Raw genomic sequence first — 7,500 nt, forward strand, 5'->3', positions numbered from 1 at the left:
GAAAGAAAGGAAAAAAGGAAAGAGAAAAAAGAAGGAAGTAAAGAGGAAAGGAAGAAAGGAAAGAAAGACAAGGACAGACACAAAGAGAGAAAGAAATAGAGGAAGGAAGAGGGAATGAGAGAAAGAAAGAAAGAAAGAAGGAAAGAAAGGAAGGAAGGAAGGAAGAAAGAAAGAAAGAAAGAAGAGGATCAAGGAGAGAAGAGGTTGAAGATTAGATCCTTGACCAGAGTGTAGAGGACCGACGACTGACGAGATTACAAATCTTTAATGGCGTCAAACAGGAAGACCAGAGTTTATATAACAAACTCGAGGCATCATCAAGGTGAGGGGGCTATTACGCCATGAGGCGCTGAGTAGCTGGGGTCGAAGTCGTCGCCTTTGCCCTATGTATATGCGCTTTGGGGGGACTTTTGGGGGCGGGTAGCTGATACTGTTGGGAATTGGCGCGTGGGACTCGAACCCGAGTACGAGATCAGGAATATTTCTGTATGTACAAGAGTATTTATACATGTACCGAATTAGATTCATGATTATATTTAATTTTTTATATTCTATTTCTATTTCTATTTGATTTATATTTATATTTTCATTTATTTAATTCATATTTTATTTATTGTATTATATCCTAATATCCTGTTTCGATTTTGTTGCAAAATCGGGTATCTGACCTGGATTATAGAAATGATAATGATAATAGTATGATAGTGATAATGATATTAATGATAATGGTAATATCAGTGATTGATGATGATGATAATGGTGATGACGACGATGATGATGACAATGACGATGATGACAATGATGATGATGATGATGATGGTGATGATGCTGATGCTGTTGATAATGATGATGATGATGGTGATGATGCTGATGCTGTTGATAATGATGATGATGATGGTGATGCTGATGCTGTTGATAATGATGATGGATAATAAAATATTATCAATGATTGAATAAAATGGGTGAAAAAATAGAATAACTGTATGGATATAGTAGACGATTAATTGAAATAGATGAATAAATAAAACAGATAAATAAGATAGATAAAATGAAATAGATAAATATAATAGAATAGATAAAAAAGATTAGATATATAAGATGGGCAAATAAAATAGATAAATGCGATAGATAAAAAATAGATAAGATAGATAAATAAGATAGGTAAAGAATATAGATATGTGATGAGGATGATATAGTTTAACGTCACAAACTCCCCTCTATCGGGAGGGTAGGACGGTGCCCCTCACAGAGGACTTTGTATCGTGAAATCTAATGAACCATGCCCTTTGTCCAACTTCACCGGCGGCAGGGTTCAAACCGCCATCCCCTCGACCATCGCCGCAAGTAACGACGCTCTAACCCGCTTGGCCAGCGAGCTTTCCCAGGATAGATAAATACGATAGATAAATAAGATAGATAATAGATAAGAGAGATAACTAAGATAATAGATAAGATAGATGAGTAAAATAGATAGATAGAATAGATGCAAGGGAAGGAATGTGGTAACATGTTTAACAGAAGCCCAGGTCGTGATATCCTGTGTCGTCTGCAAATCCATTGGTCAGGTCACGCTGGTCTTCCAAATATGTCCAGGACCAAACTTGGCTTAAAAAAAAAAAGAAAAAGAAAAAAAAAGTGATACAGCCTTCAATGGCATCAAGCGGAACGCTATGTATATGCAGTGTGCACATCATCAGGCCAAAAGCCAATACGTTTTGTCTTTGCGTGCGTGTGCGTGTGTGCGTGTGCATGCGTATGGGAGAGTGAATGTGAGAATGTGCTTGACAGAATGTGTATGTGATTGCATGTACTTTCTATTTAATATGTTTTATATGTTTTTTTTTTTATTTTTTCTCTACCGATTTCTCGCGCGCGCGCGCGCGTGTGTGTGTATGTGTGTGTGTGTGTCTTTAAGATACAACACAGACTGTACACGTGTTTGTACATAAATGCAGATGTAAAGATCTATGCATATAACACAAACTCAAGATAAACTGAAATTGAGAGAGGGTATGATAGAGAAAGAGGAAAATAGATAAAATATGGACTAAGGAAGTGTGTAAGACATAGGGAGAGGTAAGAGGTATAGGTAGAGACGAGGAGGAGGTAGGGTGGAGGAGGTGGAGGTGGAGTAGGAGGTGAGTATAGCACGTGGACGGAGTTGTTGTTGTCGTCGTCGTCGTCGTCGTCGTCGTCGTCGTCGTCGTCGTCGTCGTCGTCGTCGTTGTTGTTGTTGTTGTTGTTGTTGTTGTTGTTGTTGTTGGACTAATGGTTTTTGGCGCAAGTCACCATCGCCCAAATTGGCGTAACTGATGAAGATTATATCGATTCTTTTTTTATTCAATTTTTTTTTTTTTTTTAGAGAGAGGGAGAGGGAGCATGAGAATGACCTAGTGGTTTCAAGAAATTTTTATTTATTTATTTATATATTTATTTATTCATTTATTTATTCATAATTTTTTTTTATTTATCTTGTTTTTATCATTCTTATTTTGATTTGTTTTGTATTCATATTTATAAATCTTCATTTATAATTCTCTATATCTTCGTATATTTTCATTTATCTTTTTTCTTTATTAATTATTGTCATCATCCATATTATATTTCCTAGTGTTTATAGTAAATTATGCTTTCTATTTATCATTATTTATTCATTACAGTTATCACTATTTCACGTCAGCGTTGCACAGGCACTATTGTTTAATGTCAATAATATTTTCTGTTAATGCTTATCTCTCACAATTATCATTATTTCTTATCAGCGTTGTAAAAGTTCCTGTGCAACTTGTTCGGACTTTATGTGATGCAAAATTTGTTGCAGAATTTGTGTATTTTTTTAAACTTATTTTTGCATCGTTTATTTCAGGTACGCATGTTAGGCTCCTAAGTGACTCCTGGGGAATGTTCAGGGTCTGTTGGACTACGAAGATAAACGGTAATGTACTAAGTGAGAATATGATTTATAAGCGTTTATAAGCCCGTGCGCCCCAAGAAGTCCGTTTAGGACAGCGTTTCCCGACCTGGGGTGCTGAAATCAATTATAGGGGGTGCTGGGAATTGATGCACACAAAGATCACATTGATATATGTATGATTGATTACTCAGTTGTGCACATTTGACTTTTTCCATGCTATTCTATTTTTCTAGGGTATTCTTATTTCTTCTACAAACAATAATGTCAATTTGTTTCAGTTCTAAGGAATCAAGAAAATAAATCATCAAGCAGTACACTTCACTTTCTTTTATCCTTCTGATAACACGATAGGGGTTGCTGGACTGCTTAGACATGACAACAGGGGGTGCTATGGTCGGAAAAGGTTGGGAGACGCTGGGTTTTGGGGTGGCATACGTCGTGCCAAATCAAACTGGCACATGTTTATTTCCCACATATGTGCTATTTTTTATATTCTGTATATTATACATACATACATATACCAAGGCTTTTTCCCCCTTACAAGGGAGGTAGCCAAAAAGAAAAAGGTATAAAACCATTTCCACCCATTCCCTCCCTAAATACATTCCACTCCCCTCCACCTTGCCTCTTATCTTAGCACCTCCTGGATGACGGGTCATCCCTGCACCTTGTCCACTGCCCTGGGTCAGAGGCAGTGTATATTATAGTAAAAGAAATTGTGCACTACAATGATAACCAAGCTCTGGTGGATTACTAAAAGATATTATCCAAGTGATGGGATGATACAAAAATTCTTAACTATTCCGATATGAGTCCCGATACTGCTCTAAACTTCCGATTCCGATACGAGTCCCGATACTGTTCTCAACTTCCGATTCCGATACGAGTCTCGATAATGCTCTAAACTTCCGATTCCGATACGAGTCCCGATACTGTTCTCAACTTCCGATTCCGATACGAGTCTCGATAATGCTCTAAACTTCCAATTCCGAAACGAGTCCCGATACTGTTCCAACTTCCGATTCCGATACGAGTCTCGATACTGCTCTAAACTTCCGATTCCGATACGAGTCTCGATGCTGCTCTAAACTTCCGATTCCGATACGAGTCCCGATAATGCTCTAAACTTCCAATTCCGATACGAGTCCCGATAATGCTCTAAACTTCCGATTCCGATAAATGATGAACCAACTGTCGGGCCTCGAAATAACCATGAATCTTTGCGGGTATCGGGACTCGTATCGGAATCGGAAGTTGAGAGCAGTATGGGGACTTGTATCGGAATCGGAAGTTGAGAGCAGCTTCGGGACTCGTATCGGAATCGGAAGTTGAGAGCAGTATCGGGACTCGTACCGGAATCGGAAGTTGAGAGCGATATCGGGACTCGTATCGGAATCGGAAGTTGAGAGCAGTACCGGAATCGGAAGTTTAGAGCAGTATCGGGACTCGTATCGGAATCGAAAGTTGAGAGCAGTGTCGGGACCTTGCGCGCACACACACACCCAACTTCCCGGCCATGAGAGTTGGAGCAACGACTTGCAGCGCAGCGACACTAAAATTATTTCATCCCTGTGCGGGATTCGAGCCCAGACTGCCGTAGTGGCAGCCGGGAACTGTACCAACTGCACCACGAGTCGCGCGCGCGCGCGCGCGCGTGTGTGTGTGTGTGTTTGTGTGTGTGTATGTGTGTGTGTGTATGTGTCTGTGTGTCTGCGTCTGTCTGCGTCTGTGTGTCTGCATTTGGGTCTGTATAAGATCTTCCTACAACTAATAAAACTACGCAACGGGATTCAAAATAAACTAAATTAACTGACTCACAGTGAACGTGTTGATAAAGTTGCATATTGAGGCTTGACTACTTCAATACGGCGACGCCTCCTCACGCCTTGAGACCCTTCATTTCACTTAAAAGAGACGACCCCCAAGATGAACTGGAACTAGATCGGTCGGGACCCCATAGAGGGCCACATCTTCCTTCCTTTGAACTCGTTTAAGTGACTCGTTGTTAACCGGGAAAGGGAAGGGGAACGGGGTTACCAGATTGAAGGGGTTTAGTGTTGGGAGGTGCCAAGCTTTGGCACCTGTAGGTTGAGGGCACTCTCTGCTTCCGGCTCTACAGTAGAAGGAGAGGCAGTTTGTAACACCTCAATGGCCTTTGACAAGTATATGATAACGGGTGTGTGTGTGTGTGTGTGTGTGTGTGTGTGTGTGTGTGTGTGTGTGTGTGTGTGTGTGTGTGTGTGTGTGTGTGTGTGTGTGTGTGTGTGTGTGTGTGTGTGTGTGTGTGCATGAGAGAGAGAGAGAGAGAGAGAGAGAGAGAGAGAGAGAGAGAGAGAGAGAGAGAGAGAGAGGGAGGGAGGGAGAGAGGAGAGGGTGAACATCTAGCCATCTCTTCCCCTTCCCCTACTCCTCTCCATACCCTCTTCCCATTTTCGTCCTCGTTTTCATCCTCCTCCTCTTCTTCTTCCTCCTCCTCTTCCTTCTCGTTTTCCCTCATCTTTCTCCTCTTCTTCCTGCTCCTCTTCTTCTTTCTCCCCCAGTTCCTCCTTCTCTTCCTCCTCCTCCTCCTCCTTGTTCTCCTCCTTTTCCTCCTCCTCCTCCTCCTCCTCCTCGCGCATCCACACACGTGTACGCGCACACACACACACACACACACACACACACACACACACACACACACACACACACACACACACACACACACACACACACACACACACACACACACACACACAAACACATGTTATGGCCTATGCAAGTGCGTCAATGGGAAGCAATTTATAGACAAGGAAGGCTGTGTCAAAATGCCATCGAATAAGATGAGAGGACACCAGTTACAATCTAAGAGAGAGAGAGAGAGAGAGAGAGAGAGAGAGAGAGAGAGAGAGAGAGAGAGAGAGAGAGAGAGAGAGAGGTAAAGAGAGTGAAAGTGAGTGAGAAAATAAGTAAATAAACAACCAAATGAACAACCAAACAAACACAGTCCGGAAAGCGTCCCTGAGTCGAATGGATTTTTTTTTTTTTTTTTTTTTTTTTTTTTTGGCAAATTGGCCAAAACCAGGTTCCTAAAGGGTTTCGCCAGATTGAGCGAATTACTGAGATGGTTTTAATACTTCCCCCCTCGCCCCTCCCCCTTCCCCCCTCCCCCCTCGCCCCTCGCCCCTCCCCCTCCTTGGCAGCCAGGCGCTCGCTCCACCCAAACTAAATCACACCGCAACAGCCAGAACAAAAAGTCTAAAGTCTGTCACAATATTTCTTAGGGGCCTAGAAGACACGTATACGATCAGCATATGCTCCCTTCTCTACATCTTGGCATTCAGGATGAATTAAAGATGGCATAGTTCAGGAACTAAAGTCTTTTGAACGAGAAATAGTCCGAGAGGCAGGTGTCCATGCTTCGCATTCGTACACAAGATGGAGTGATGGAAAAAAATCGTGTTTACCGTCCTCCTCGAGCACCTCTGCATCATCCCACAAGTTCTTCTTGTCAGACTCTCTCTTCGTAACAGGCTCTCCTCGTCCTCGTCCTACATATATATATATATATATATATGTTGGTACATTATGACAAGTTGATGAAGGTGGAAAAAGAAGTCACGGGTCTAGTTCCGAGTTACTGAGTTTATTCCTGACCGGTTTCGCATAGAGCGAAACCGGTCAGGAATAAACTCAGTAACTCGGAACTAGACCCGTGACTTCTTTTTCCACCTTCATCATATATATATATAATATATATATATATATATATATATATATATATATATATATATATATATATATATATATATATATATATATATATATATATATATAAATGCAGAAACCTCAATTTGCCCTGGGGTACATATGCGAAAAAAACGCAGGAGAATTTCAAAGCGTAGACGGTAAGATCTTTCGTATATTACATCTTCAGACAAACTTCAGATCTTGTCTGAAGATGTAATATACGCTTTGAACTTTTGTGTTTTTTTTCGCATATATACACTATACGTGTGCATGTGTGTGTGTGTGTGTGTGTGTGTGTGTGTGTGTGTGTGTGTGTCGCCTTTCCTTTTCCTCAGCTGTCAAAGGATATGATTCAGTTCCGTGGCTCCCCTTTGGATGAGAAACTAGACTTTAGGTATCCAAAGTACAGCTGAACTCCAACGTCCGATTTTTTTTTTATCTATTTCTATTTACTTATTTATTTATCTATTTATTCATTTATTTATGCGGGGCGGTCCGGGTGGGTGACAGCCCCGAAAAAAAAAAAAATATATATATATATATATATATATATATATATATATATATATATATATATATATATATATATATATATATATATATATATATATGATAATAATAGTAAAATAAATAAAAATAAGATAAAATGAAATAAAATAGATAATGTTATCTACAAGTACGTACTGCTCCAAGGTACATAGACAGACAACACATTTAACATAAACGGGGGACGTCTATTGTTCCCCGTGTTGATAGAACGGCAATACGGAGAAGATCTTTCGAGCTTTTGTCTCCGTCTGTACACACTCTGCGTGGTGTGACTACCTCTGCATGACCAGGCGTCCTTCGACCCCCAACCA

The 7,500-nt window shown here is 40.5% G+C and overlaps 1 protein-coding gene across 8 annotated transcripts in view; it reads left to right on the forward strand.

Annotated features, from left to right (window-relative positions):
* LOC143027151 (uncharacterized) overlaps nucleotides 1–7,500 on the forward strand; it is a 313,416-nt gene that overhangs the window by 80,189 nt on the left and 225,727 nt on the right. For 2 of the 8 annotated variants that reach the window (XM_076188225.1, XM_076188228.1), the window contains one exon: nucleotides 2,867–2,935. The exons of the other annotated variants lie outside the window; for them this stretch is intronic. The gene's annotated coding sequence lies outside the window, so the exon portion shown is untranslated. The remainder of the gene's footprint in view (nucleotides 1–2,866; nucleotides 2,936–7,500) is intronic. 8 annotated transcript variants of the gene reach the window in all.

The sequence above is a fragment of the Oratosquilla oratoria genome, chromosome 7 (genome assembly GCF_046742065.1).
Source record: "Oratosquilla oratoria isolate Oo_2021 chromosome 7, ASM4674206v1, whole genome shotgun sequence".
Lineage (NCBI taxonomy): Eukaryota > Metazoa > Arthropoda > Malacostraca > Stomatopoda > Squillidae > Oratosquilla > Oratosquilla oratoria.